General features: G+C 42.2%; 1 long non-coding RNA gene across 1 annotated transcript; it reads left to right on the top strand.

Moving 5' to 3' along the window:
• The first annotated feature begins 5,423 nt into the window (after positions 1-5,423).
• On the top strand, positions 5,424-8,789 carry LOC129645017 (uncharacterized). The gene is made up of 3 exons (XR_008711121.1): positions 5,424-6,932; positions 8,347-8,490; positions 8,574-8,789. It is a non-coding gene; the product is annotated as an uncharacterized LOC129645017 (long non-coding RNA).
• The last annotated feature ends 5,043 nt before the right edge of the window (positions 8,790-13,832 follow it).

Below are 13,832 nucleotides of genomic sequence, written 5' to 3'. Positions count from 1 at the left end.
TCTTTCTTCCCAGGCTTGAGATTCCTCTTTTCTACAAAGAGATATAGGAGTCAGCAGATTGATCTAGGAAGAATCTTTGTCCCCATGAGCCTGAAACTTTCCTCCCCTACTCATAGACACCCAGGAATGGGAAGTGGGTGAGGAAGTGAAGGGTGAGTGGGCACTGATAGAAGGAATCCCATCATATCCCCATCTTGCTGTCACCCACTTAGAGCAATCTGGTGGCTCTCCTTCTGCCCACTAAAGGCAGCAACAGCAAGGACCAGTGATAACCCCAGCGGCACTAGATACTCTCTGCAGACCAAAATAGCACTATAAAGCATTTGATTGATTAGTCTGCCTTTTGAACCACAGCCCACAAAAGTAAGCCCAAACCAGCATATTAAACCTAGACAGAGTGACTGCCACCTAGGTGAAGAGGAGAGAGGGGCTGAAAAAGTCTTTGACAAAATCATGGCTGAAAACTTTCCAAATTTGGTGAAAGACACAAACTTATAGAAACAAGATGCTAAGTAAACCTCAAAAAGGATAAATCCATGCCAAGACACATCATAATTAAAATTTTTTAAGAAAAAATACGTTGGAAACAGTCAGAGGGAAAAGAACACATTACCTATAAGAGAACACTAATTTGAATGACAGCAAATATTTCATTTGAAATCATGGAAGTTAGAAAGAAGTGGCACAATACTTCTGAAGTACTGAAGAAAAAGAATTGCAAACTGAAAATGCAACATCTGTTGAAACTATCCATTCAGAAATGAAGGGGAAATAAAATTATCAGACAAAGGAAAATTTTTAAAGTTTATCATTAGCAAACGTCCTTAAAGATTCGGTTAAAGAAATCTCTTCAAAGGGAAAGAAAACAAGAAGGAATGTTGTAGTCTCAGGAAAGGAGAACAATGAAAGGAGAAGAAACATGGTTACATCTAATAAATATTTTCCTCATGAGTTTTATTAACTATAATTGATGTTTGAAATAATAATTATATTAATAACAGCATCTCATGCCCAACACAATGATATTTGAAAGTGGATAAGGTAACATGATCTAAATGGTAGTGAAGTTTCCACATTTCAGTGGAAATGGTAAAAGGTGGGTACCAGTTGTGGTAGACCAAATCATGACTCCCATTGATGCTCTTAATCCCCAGAACCCTTGAATTGTCACTTTATATTAGTTAAAGAGATTCTCTAAATGTGACTAAGTTAAGGTTCTTGAGATGGAGAGATTATCTTGTATTATCTAGGTAAACCCAATATAATCACAAGGATTCTCATTGTAAAGAGGGAGGGTGATCACAGGCAGAGACAGAAGATGTAAGAGTAGAAGTAGAGGCCAGAGAGGAGGGAAGTTGCTACACTGCTGGCTTTAAATGTGTAGGAAGGTGTCAGCCAAGGAATGTAGTCGCCTTTAGGGATACATCTTTATAACCCTGGATTTGGCAATGGTTTATTAGATATGATACCGAAAGAACAAGTAACAAAAGAACGATAAATATGTCATTGCTTCAAAAGACCATGTCAAGAAAGTGAAAAAGACAAACTAAAAACGGAAGAACCTATTTTCAAATTATATATCTAAAAACGATGTAGTATGTAATAGATATAAAGAACTCAACAACAAAGACACAACTCAGTTAGGAAATGCACAAATGACTTGAATTAGACATCTTATCACTCCAAAACAGTACTAACCGTTTTGATGACCAACAAGTACAGGAAGTACATGCTTCCCTGGTGGCTCAGATGGTAAAGTGTCTGCCTGCAATGCTGGAGACCTGGGTTCGGTCCCTGGGTTGGGAATATCCCCGGAGAAGGAAATGGCAACCCACTCCAGTACTCTTGCCTACAAAATCCCATGGACAGAGGAGTCTGGCGTGCTATAGTCCACGGAGTCGTAAAGAGTCGGATACAGCTGAGTGACTTTAATTACTTATTTACTTAAGTGCATGAAAAGATGCTCAACATCATTAGTCATTGTTGTTGTTATTCAGTCACAAAGTTGTGTTCAACTCTTTGTGACCCCATGTACTGCAGCATGCCAGGCTTCTCTGAACTTCACTATTTCCTAGAATTTGTCCAAGTTCACATCCACTGAATTGGTGATGCCATCCAACCATCTCATCCTCTGACTCCCTCTTCTTCTTTTGCCTTTAATCTTTCCCAGAATCAGGGTCTTTTCCAGTGAATCAACTGTTTGCATCAGGTGGCCAAAGTATTAGAACTTCAGCTTCATCATCCCAATGAATGTTTAGGGTTGATTTCCTTTAGGACTGACTGCTTTGATTTCTTTGTAGTTCAAGGGATTCTCAAGAGTCTTCTCCAGCACCCAAATTTGAAAGCATCAATTCTTTGGAGGTCAGCCTTCTTACATCACCTGATTGGGGTCAACCAGCATCCAGACTCAAACACCACTGAGAAATCTCCTGCAACAGCAACCTAAAGTTCCAATTGGGAAAAGGTCCCAGGTAGTGCATCCATCCCTTCAGTGAGACTTCTAAACTGAAGTTTCAGGGGTTCCCACTTATAATCCCAGCCCACTAGCTGATATCATCATCAGTTTGTAAGCAAACTGCAGCTCTGCTGCTGCTGCTGCTGCTGCTGCTAAGTCGCTTCAGTTGTGTCTGACTCTGTGCGACCCCAGAGACGGCAGCCCACCAGGCTCCCCCATCCCTGGGATTCTCCAGGCAAGAACACTGAAGTGGGTTGCCATTTCCTTCTCCAAAGCATGAAAATGAAAAGTGAAAGTGAAGTCGCTCAGTCGTGCCTGACTCTTAGCGACCCCATGGACTGCAGCCTACTAGGCTTCTCCATCTATGGGATTTTCCAGGCAAGAGTACTGGAGTGGGGTGGCATTGCAGCTCTGCTTTCACATTAATCTCTTTTACAATGCTATTTGTTTTGTCTTGAGAGCCATAGGATTCTGTTAAGCTCCAGGTGTGGTTAGCCAGATCTCCTCTGGGAGCTCAAGAATTCTAAGACTAGCTTCCTATCTCATCTGTATTGCCACGCATCTTACTTGTGCCCTCGTGAGCAGGCACGTAGTCAGGGCAGTGTCCAGGCAGATCAGAAGCAAGGTCAGAGGCCTGCTCTGCTTTCTTGTCTTGGAAGCCAAGACTACTTACAGTTAATTTCCCTAGCACTGCTTAATAAGACTAATAAGTTTAGGCTGCCTTTTAGAAGAATGGAAATGTTTTGATCTGGTAGAAGTGATGGCTGCACACTACGATAGTACTAAGTACACCTGGATGCACTTTAACGTGGTTAATTCTGTTCTGCAAGTGTCACTTTAAGGAAAAAGCCCATCTCATACTTATGGTTATACACTGTATGCTTCTGTTTACATAACATTTTTGAAATAACAAAAGCTTAAAAATGGAAGACAGATTACAGGTAGTAGAGGGAGGAGTATAGATGGGAAACAGGTAGTTATAATAGGAGTCCCTATGGCATTGAAACCATTTAGTATCCCTATTGTGGTGGTACGTACACAAGCCAATGCAAAAAATGATAAAATTGTATTGAATATGTTTCACATATATGCACACACATACATACAAGTAAAACCAGGGAAATCTGAATAAAATTGGTGGATTGCATCAGTGTCAGTATTTTGAGTGCTATATGAGCCTATAGTTCTGTACAATGCAAGAGGAAACTGGGCATACAAGAGATCTCTTGGTATTACCTAAGTTGCATATGAATCTATGAAAACCTCAGTTGTGGGTATTGAGATATATATTCTTGTGATGAGGGGATTTAGATGACAAACAATGAACAAATAAACACATATAATAGGGAAATGCAAGATAGGGGGACTATGGACACAATCACTCATGCATGAACAGAATCAAGTATTTCAAGCCATTTTCTATTCCCATGGAGCTGGAATTCATGTACATAGTACATGATGTATACTATTTTTTTCTTGATTAATAGTGAATATTATCTATGTAGTGGAAATAAGGGCTTCCCTGGTGACTCAGATGGTAAAGAATCCGACTGCAATGCAGGAGACCTGAGTTCGATCCCTGGGGTGGGAAGATCCCCTGGAGGAGGGCATGGCAACCCACTCCAGTATTCTTGCCTCGAGAATCCCCGTGGACAGAGGAGCCTGGAGGGCTATGGTCAATGGGGTCACAAAGAGTCAGACACAACTGAGTGACTAAGCACACACACATAGTGGGAATAAAATTGAGTGTTTCATCCACATTTTAGTTAAACCAGACATGAGGTAAATATTAAGTAATATATTATTATCATGTTCCAAAGATTTTTGTTTAGTTACAAGAAGGCATTTTCTCAAATTTCCTCTGAAAGGTATTAGGACAATTAATAATGGCATCATCTGAAAATTAGCTTAAAGATCAAAGGATCATTTCTGGGCACAGAGAGCAACGGTGCTTCTCCTCTATTGTACAACTCTACAGCAAAGGGTACCTCTTTCAAGAACCAGGCAGTTTATGATGCAAATATCAGTATAGCATTGGCTTCCTGGTCATGACAAGGGGTGCCAACAGTGCACGCTTCTCAGAGGCCACCTTTTCACTTGCCCAGGTTCCAAGCCAAAGAGCACCATGTAAGGACTCCCTTCCATCAGCCGTGTTTCAAAGTGCACCTGTCATCAAGCACACACAGCCATGGAGTAATACTAGGAAATGCAAGGAAGGAAAATGTGTTTGTGCTTAGAAGCTATAAATTGTATTTGGAACTCAGAAGCAGATTATGCAAGCCATATAGAAAACTATATAAAGTAACTGGGAATACTATGTTATTATGTTAGTTAACATAATAGTGGCACCTAACAAATAACAGCATTTAACTAAATTTTCAAACTGAAATATCCAATAACAGCATTTAATCAAATTATAAACAAAAGAAAGCTAATGGTGCAAGTTATTTCACTCAAAACATTATATATGGCAACATAATAGGAAACAAAGAATAATTACACAAAATGATAAAGGAGCGATCTAGAAATAAGATACACCAATCATGAACTATCAACAGAGATTCTGTTACAGAAGTGGCATGATTAAGAACACGAAACTTCATAATGGTTAAATGAAGGCAGACATGTCCTCTACTAATAAAAAAGAAAGAAATTTGAGAGAAGACAACAGTTTTAAAACTTTTTCTTTCTCAACTACAGCAACTTGCTGTAGTATAGTAGGTACCAACACAAATCATGTTTGCTGGGGAGGATTGAGGCAGTAAGCCAAGAGGTGAGGGGGAATAGCAGCCTTGCAGTGTTTTCATGAGGATTAAATGAGGCCATATTACTTACTCATGTGTCTAGTTTACTGCTTAACACATAGTATGCATTTGTGTTTGTCAGTATACCATACATAATGCTTCAATAACAAACTCCAAAGTCTCAGGGTCTTAACATGAAAAGGTTTATTTATTCCTCAGATAAATTGTAATGCAGGTCTGGTAGCCCTAGTCCATCTCATAGCCAAAGCACACAGAATATGTGATCTCAAGGTCAGTGCAGCAAGGAAAGAAAGGTTGGGAAAATTTTGTAAAATTTTTGTAAGTGCAAGCCAGGAGCCAGCTCATAACATCGCTTCTACCCTCATCCCACTGGTCACAGTTCTGCCATGTGGTTCTAACGAACTGCAGAGGAAGGTGTGGCTGTGAGCTTCTGGTGTGCCCAAGAAGAAAAAACAGGACAGAGGCTGCAGATCACTATGGTGCCATGCCATTCAGTAAATAGGCACCCTGCTCTCTGGCTACAGCTGCTATGTCAGGTGCTACTACTTTTAAAACCCTAAAAATATGACAGCAACACCCAACCTTTGCTGCCAAGTGCTGGCTGCTTTGTATTATTTCAGTTTGCAAAGCAACGCTACCAAATACATTTATAACTTATTAATATAAATAAAGACACAGAGATGTAGAAATTTCCTGCAAGTTACAAGTTAGTACATATTTGTCTTACTACCAGTACTTCTACCAAAAAGTGGGTATGCCCTCCACGTGGCTGGGCAGCCCTAGCACAGACCCATGGCAGACACCAGCCTTCCCACCTCTAAGCAACCTGGCTGGTACACAACAGTTGGCATGTTCATAGAAAGCTTCCATTCATGGTAATTTTTTCATTGATTTACTGGCTCCATGAAAAATATTGTTCCATAATGGTCAAGTCCAGAGGATGTTGCACTTAAATAGAAAACTGCCCTAAATAAAAACAAATGATACTAGAATCCCTTCTCTCCCAGTGAAACGATTCTCCTGTATTTTGTTCTCCTTGTGAGCACACCAAAAAAGCTTCTTCGGTCTATTATTTCCCAATTACCTCCTCTAGTGTTAGCTGAGAGCAGAGAAGGAAGATGAGATCATGAAGCTCATAACATTTGATCTTTTCCAGGCTTCAGCAAACCTGTGAATCACTTTCATAAGCTCAATCAATATCAGGTGTCACCTGGTGGCAGGTAAGGGCAATTCGATGGCTTTTCTAATACCGTGCAGGCATTGATTTCCCCACATATCAGGAGAGAGGAGACTGAAGAGGGGATAGAGAAGCAGGAAAAGGCAGAGTGGCCCTGAAGCTTTCCAAGACAGCCCCAGAGATCCAAGAGCTCACATCTCCCTTGACTGTGTACTGATTTCCCAGCCTCTCCCAGCCAGGCCTGCTTTCCTCAGAGCCTGCCCAGAGCCATCAGCCAGGAGCACATGAGTGAATGTCCACCTGGATCCCACATTCACCAGCTGAAATAGGGCAGTTCTTCTGCTTTCTCTATTTTAAAGGGCTGAGCACCCCAGATGGCATGACTAAAAACTGCTCTCAGAAGATGTGAAGTGGAAAATATGGTTCTCGAAGTCTGGTCCCCAGCCAGCAGCATCAGCATGACTTGGGAAGTTGTTGGAAATGCAGATTATCAGGTGCCACCCCAGGCCTACTGGATCAGAGTCTCTCTCTGGAGGTGGGACCCAGCCATCTGTGTTTTAACAGACCCAAGAAGATATCAATGCACCACAGCATTGATTCTACCATTGGTTCAGTGGTAGAATTCTTCCCTGACACATGGGAGGCCCAGGTTCAAATCCCACCCAATGATTTGTGATGTTTTGCGGGCTTCCCTGGTGCTCAGGAGTAAAGGATCTACTTGCCAATGCAGGAGATATGAGTTTGATCCCTGGGTTAGGAAGATTCCCTGGAAAGGGAAATGGGTACACACTCCAGTATTCTTGCTGGGAAATAATCCCGTGGACAGAGGAGCCTGGGGTGCTATTGTCCATGGCATCACCAAAGAGTTGGACATGACTTAGCAACTAAACAACAAGAGTTTAGAATCACTGTACCAAATGACACTGTAAGAGAGGCTGAGCTTTCCATTTCCCTGCAGTGAAGAGCAGGGCTCAGGGCAAGGGGGAGTTATGGACCCTGAGCACAGGAACCCAGCTTCCATCTGGAAGTTTAGACTGATTTGTTTGGCACCACCTTTCACTGCTTCCTCTGGGCAGCTGACCAGGCATCCTGGAGCTGGGAGGGGTGATCCTCTGAACTGCAGAGTGGCAGCTGTGATGCAAGGCTGAAGCCCAGCGTGTAAGAGCAGCGCAGCAACTGTGGCTGGGAGACACCTTTGCAAGGCACTGGGGAGAGCCACATGGGCTGGGCAGAGGGAGGCACTTCTCAGCTGAGGGTAACCCACTGCTCTGAGAGGGTATGGGCTGAGGGCCTTGAAAGTCCACCAGTGTAGATGTTACTGAACTAAACTGCAAATACATCCAGCTCAACACAGGCAGGCTTACTACTCGGGCATGCTTCTTCCCTGAGAAAGGGTAAAGGCAAAAGAATGTGCCCATCCTTCATCATGTATCCTCAGATTCTGTCCTGATTCCCTGCCTCTCCCTACCCCCAGGCCTGGCCCCCTCTCCCCTGGTCAAGTACAAGAGCTTCCTACAGAACTGCCTCCTCCAGTGCCGCTGTCCTGCAGCCATTCTCTATCCGGAGCTAGAGAGAGGTATCTCTCACCTGACCGTGCCTCCTTCCTGCTTAAAATCTTTCCCCAGCCTCCCACTGCTTCAGGGGAAATTGCCCGCCCTCGCTGGCATAGTCATCATTGGTACTTCACTGCTGGCCCTCTCCAGCATCCCCTCCTGCCACTTCCATGCCAGGGCCCCACCTGGCAGGGAAAAGCTTTTTCAGTATCAGGGATGCTGCTCCATCATTGCCTTGTCACTTAATTTCCACTTCTTTCAAATATTCAGATTGAGGTCCATTCATCCAAAGGGTCAGAACTGCTTGCCCGTCTGCACTCTCACATTAGCTGGACACGTCTAACTCAGCCCAAATCACAGTTTTGAAATGTATTTGTCTTCTGCTTCCCCTAACAGATGGTGAGAGACTGAGTGCAAAATAAACTTCCTGGTGATGCTGTCCTGAAACCTCTAGCATTTTTGTGTATCCAGCCTATTAAGACACCAAAAAATTTTGATGAGTTGGGTTATTGTCCAACAAATCTTTGAGCTCTACCTCAGGTAGGAGAGAGGAAAGCATGAACATGCAAATTCCAATAGTTTCTCATTTTTTATCCTAATTATACATTATTTGGGCTTCCCAGGTGGCACTAGTGGTAAAGAATCTGCCTGCCAATGTAAGAGATGCAAGAGACATGGGTTTGATCCCTGGGTCGGGAAGATTCCCTGGAGAAGGAAATGGCCACCCATCCAGTATTCTTGTGTGGAAAATTCCATGGACAGAGGAGCCTGGGAGGCTACTATCCATGAGGCCACAAAGAGTCGGACATGACTTAGCAACTGAACAGACACATGTGTTATTCATTCAGGCTATAAGATCCCTTGAGAAGTCATCTCATCCAGCCTCTATCTCTGAGCAAGACTGAAGGAGGTTTCTGGGATCCTTTTTTACAACAGTTCTCGGTACATCAAATTCAGACTGGAAAAAATAAAAGATCAGATGCTGATGGGTGATGCCCATACTGCAGAAGACCTGTTCTCTCAACATTCTGCCATGAGGACAGAACATGAAGTCCTCTGGGTGGGGTGAGACCCAGCCTATTTACACAGAGACACCATTTAAAATACATTATGTGTCACTGAAAGGAAAAGTTAACGTGTCTTCTTGCTTTTATCTAACTTTGACTGAATTACTTTTACAGTCTTGGTAATTAAGAAGATTGAAGTGCGTGGCTGAAGAAGTTTGAAAAAAGTTTACTTTTTTTTTTCTTTTCCATTTTTGTTTGTATCCAGCTTTGGTTAAAAATATGAGGCGCTCTCATATACGCTGTGCACAGTTGTGTTTGACACTTTGTGGCCCCATAGACTGTAGCCTACCAGGCTCCTCTGTCCATGGAATTTTTCAGGCAAGAATACTGGGGTGGGTTGCCATTTCCTTCTTCAGAGGATCTTCCCAACCCAGGGATTGAACCCACATCTCTTGCATCTCCTTCATTGGCAGGCAGATTATTTATCACTAGCACCACCTGGACTCAGGTAGTATTATAAATACTCACAAGGCTCCCTGTCTTACAGATGGAGAAATATTCACAAGAGTCTCTAGTTCATCTGTTCTTTGAGGCCTAGATTAAGTTTCCTATAAGTAAAGGCCTCATTAATGGTGGTTCCCAGAGCAACCTCAGGTGAGGTATGGCAGGAGTAGGAAGTTTTAACCTTGAACTAGCCTTGGGCCCATGAGGTCATCTGAGGATGACCAAGAAAGCAAGTGAGTCTGCCAGATCATAGACACTTCTCCAAGAAATCCTGTACTTATACAACCAAGAGGGAGGGGAAACAGCTAGGCCATCCTCAGGATACCTCTACCAGGAGGGGACATCTGGTGCATTCTCCAGCTGTCCTTGGAGGTGCCACAGCCTGTCTTGAGGGCTGGGTCAAAGCGTGAAGGATAGGACCTGGGAAGACAGGCTGTCAGGTCTGCCTGGAGATCCTGGGTTTTCCTGGGGAAGCTTTAACCACACTTTATTTAGCCTGCTCCTCAACATGAAATGAATCATCATATCTGTACCCCCAGAGTCTAGCTGTTCTTTGTCGCCCAGAATAGTCTGGGAGTGTCATGGTTGGCTATTCCTGGGTACCAGCAAAAGAGAGAAGTGTTTCTAAGATGGGTGTACATCAGTAAATCCCCTCACTTGTTTTTGTACTGCCAATCTCCGTTTCGTTCCTCCAGGAGCCCTTCTTTTCCTCAGGTGAGTGGCCCCTTGGGAACTCCCCAGAGAGTGAAACTGGGCTATCTTTAGTCACTATTGTATTAGTCAGGATAAACCAGGTTTTGCTCCACGAACAAAAAGTTTCAAATCTCAGTGATGTAATACAACACAAGTGTCCCAGGCCCATAGGAGGGTTCTGCTGAGATTAGACTCGGGGAACCAGGATGACAGAGGCTTTATCTTGATACGTGCTTCTGTAACCACTGAAGATGTCTGGCTCTTGAAGTGTTCTACTTGTAAGGAACACAGTTCATACCCACTCATATTTAATTGGCTAAAGCCAATTACACAGCCCCACATAGAAGGATGTATTGAAGGATATATAGCCCCAGATAGAAGCCCTCAAAGAAGCATGGTGTTCCTACTGTATGCTCAGAAGGTAGATGGTGAGCTGGAAATTTTAAGTGAACAAGTGCAACCACCATCCCATGGAGCCAGACAGTACACCTTCCCAAGCACAGGAAGACTATAGGTCCCTCCTGCACTGCATGCCAAGAACTAGACAGACCATGCTGATGCCTCCAGACACAAACCCAGTCTGTTCAGAGACCACATGCTCTCCCATCCCTCTTAGGGGGGATTTAATTATAGCGAACAGTCCTCCCATCTCTGTCATAAGAATCCCAGGACATCAGGGAGAGTGAAAGGAATCTTTGCATCACGTAGTATGCTCTGTAAGCTCCTTGAAGCAGACTTGTGCTTTTTAAGAAAATTATAAAAAGAAGGAAAATCCTCAAGCCTCCTCCCCTCACCTGCTCTAGTGCCAAATAACTCTGTCCTTTCTGTCCCTCCCTTCCTGACTGTAGAAAGCACTTGGAAAGCAAAATAGTGAAAAACAAAACAAAACTACAATTAACAAACATTAAATATTGAAAGGAGATATCATAGTGTGTGTGTGTGGGTGAGCGAACAAAATAGATCTCCCCCCACCCACGTACTCTCCCTCAGAAAGGCTGTCTGAGAGACATACCCAGTTGGGCTGCAGGCTATGATATAATTAGAACAATATTGCCCAATTGCAAAGACATGTGCCTGTTTGCATGAAACAGAAGCATCTGCTGAAATTATTTGAGGTGCCCCATCACTAATTAAAAGAGCTTTCATTTACAGAGGATGCACCATATGGATGCTGCTGATTCTTGGGTTGCCGGATGTGAATGAGTGCTGGGGGAGCTGTTGGGGCAGGTGTATGGTGAGGAATATCTGGGAAAACATGACTTAGCCTTCCAAAATTTCTCCTTACAAGGAGGTGCAGTGGCGGGGGAGGTGCTGCTGGAAGTTGTTTCAGTGAGACACAGAAACGTGACACACCACCCCAAATTGCACCTGGCTGTGTCTACAACCACTGAGGAGCTTTGCCTCTGGAGTCTTGCTACACCTCCTTTACTCATCAAGCCACTACTTTGTCTTCAATGGACTTTCCAGATAAACAGGATGAGCTACAGAATTTGGGTGGCTCTGTACAAAATTAAACCATGGGGCCCCTTGATAAAAATGATTAAGAATTTCCAGGCAGTGACAGCAAAGCATTAAACTGCATGCAAGCCATACTGAGTGCGGGGTCCTGTGCAACTGGAAGGATCACATACTTGTGAAGCTGGCCCTGAAGGTAAGGAAAAAGGAAGAGCTGCTAGAGAAATAGGAGCCAAGAGGTGGGGTGCTTAAACCAGAGAGCAATGCAAGACAGCAGTCACCCCAGCACATTATAACCCATAAAAGGCTTTCATATCCATGCTCTGCTCTGCAGGCCACACCACCCATACTCTTGGCAGGACAGACTCAGAGAGAAGAAAGGACTTGTTCTCTTATCTCCTCACTGTGCAGACTGTGGTGAAACCCAGAAGCTAACTTCTGGCCAAATTTGTCTTCTTCTTTATACCTTACCTACTCAGCAAGTTCTACCCTCTATGGATTCTACTCTGCATCATTATCCCCTAGTACAAGACTACTCTAGGAACTCATGTGCATCTTATTTAGCACAGGGACCTAGTCTAAATAGGTACCACTAAAAACAAAGTCAGTCCCAGCTGAGCTGGAGACCTGGGCCTCCAGGACACACTGGTAAAAGGCGATTCTTACAGTTCTCCCCAGCTAGAAGAAGAGGGTAACAGAGTATTCAGGATGTGATTTCCAGCCAACTTGGACTCTAAGTTTCAATAACTGGAACATACTTGAAACAATTATAGAATTGGGGACAAGGAAATAATAACCACTGTTCTAAAATGTCTGGTCTAGGACTAGCATTCTTTTTTCTAGTTAGTGTACTCCCATTGTAAAATCACTCTGGGGTGCAGCAGTATCTTTGTTTCAGATTCCAGTTTTTACAAACTACTTAAGGAGACAGAAGACCCATAGCATCCAATGGACACAATGATCTTTTTGAAAAACAACAGAAACACATAAACATTTGTCACATGTAGTAAAGTATTTTTGGAAAGAAAGACTCAACATCATCCATAGAGTTTCAACTTAAGAAGTAAACTTAAGTTAGTAGAAGGAAGAAAAAAAAAGTTGGAGCAAAAATTAATGAAATAAAATGCAAGCCAAAAGTAAAGAAAATCAACATGGGAAAAAGCTCGTTCTTTGACAAGTTCAAGACAATGGACAAACTATTCGTAGATCAAGCAAAAAAGAGAGAACACATTCACCAATTTAGTAATGAAAAAGATTGATCACCATAGATCCTACATACATGAAAAGAATAACAAGAGAACTATAAACAAATTTAAATCAATAAATTTATTTAGGTGAAACAGAGAACTTTTTGAAAAATACAACTCTCCACAATTGACAAAAGAAACAGAAAAACTGAATAATGCTATGTCTATTTAAAAAATTGAAAACCACATTAAACCAATCACACACACACACACACACACACACACACACTCCAGCCTGAAACAGTATGTTAGGCAGAACAGTGGCTTTCCAAACATGTCTACATCCTAATCTCTGGAATTTGTCTACTTTATAGCAGAAGAGATTAGCGTTTCTAATCAGCTGACCTTAAGGTAGAAAGAGTATCCTAGAATAGCCAGATGGGCCCAATGTAATCATGGGGTCCTTAACTGTAAGAAAGGCATAAGGGTAAGATTTTTATTATTTTAAGCCACCAAGTTTGTGGTCATTTGCTACAGCAGCAATAAGAAATTAATGCGCACAGATTCCCTGGTGAATTATATAAAACAATGAAAAAAAAGTAACACTAATATTATACAAGTATTTCAAAAAATAGAGAAAGAAGGATCAATGCTTAACTCATCTTCTGAAGTCAGTGTACCTTCAATTTCAAACTCTAACAAAGATGTAGCAAAGAAAAGAAAATTGTAGATCAGTACCTCTTATGAATTTAGATGCAAAAATCCTTAACAAAATAATGGGGTTGAGTCCAACAATCTATAGAAAAGAAAATGTGTCATAACCAAGTAGGGCTTATCCCAAGAATGCAAGTTTAGTTTAATATGTGGTCAATCAACATGATCTATCATGTTAATGAAATTAAAGAAGAAAAATACAATATTAATTATTAGATTTGAAAAAGAATTTGACAAAATTAAACACTCATTCATAATTTAAAAAAAAATCTCTCATCAAAGTAGGACTGTAAGAGAAATTTTTCAGCCTGAGTGTCTATAT

The sequence above is a fragment of the Bubalus kerabau genome, chromosome 2, assembly GCF_029407905.1.
Source record: "Bubalus kerabau isolate K-KA32 ecotype Philippines breed swamp buffalo chromosome 2, PCC_UOA_SB_1v2, whole genome shotgun sequence".
Classification (NCBI taxonomy): Eukaryota; Metazoa; Chordata; class Mammalia; order Artiodactyla; family Bovidae; genus Bubalus; species Bubalus kerabau.
Note: the sequence above shows the minus strand (reverse complement) of the source record. Positions and strands in the feature narration are given on the sequence as shown.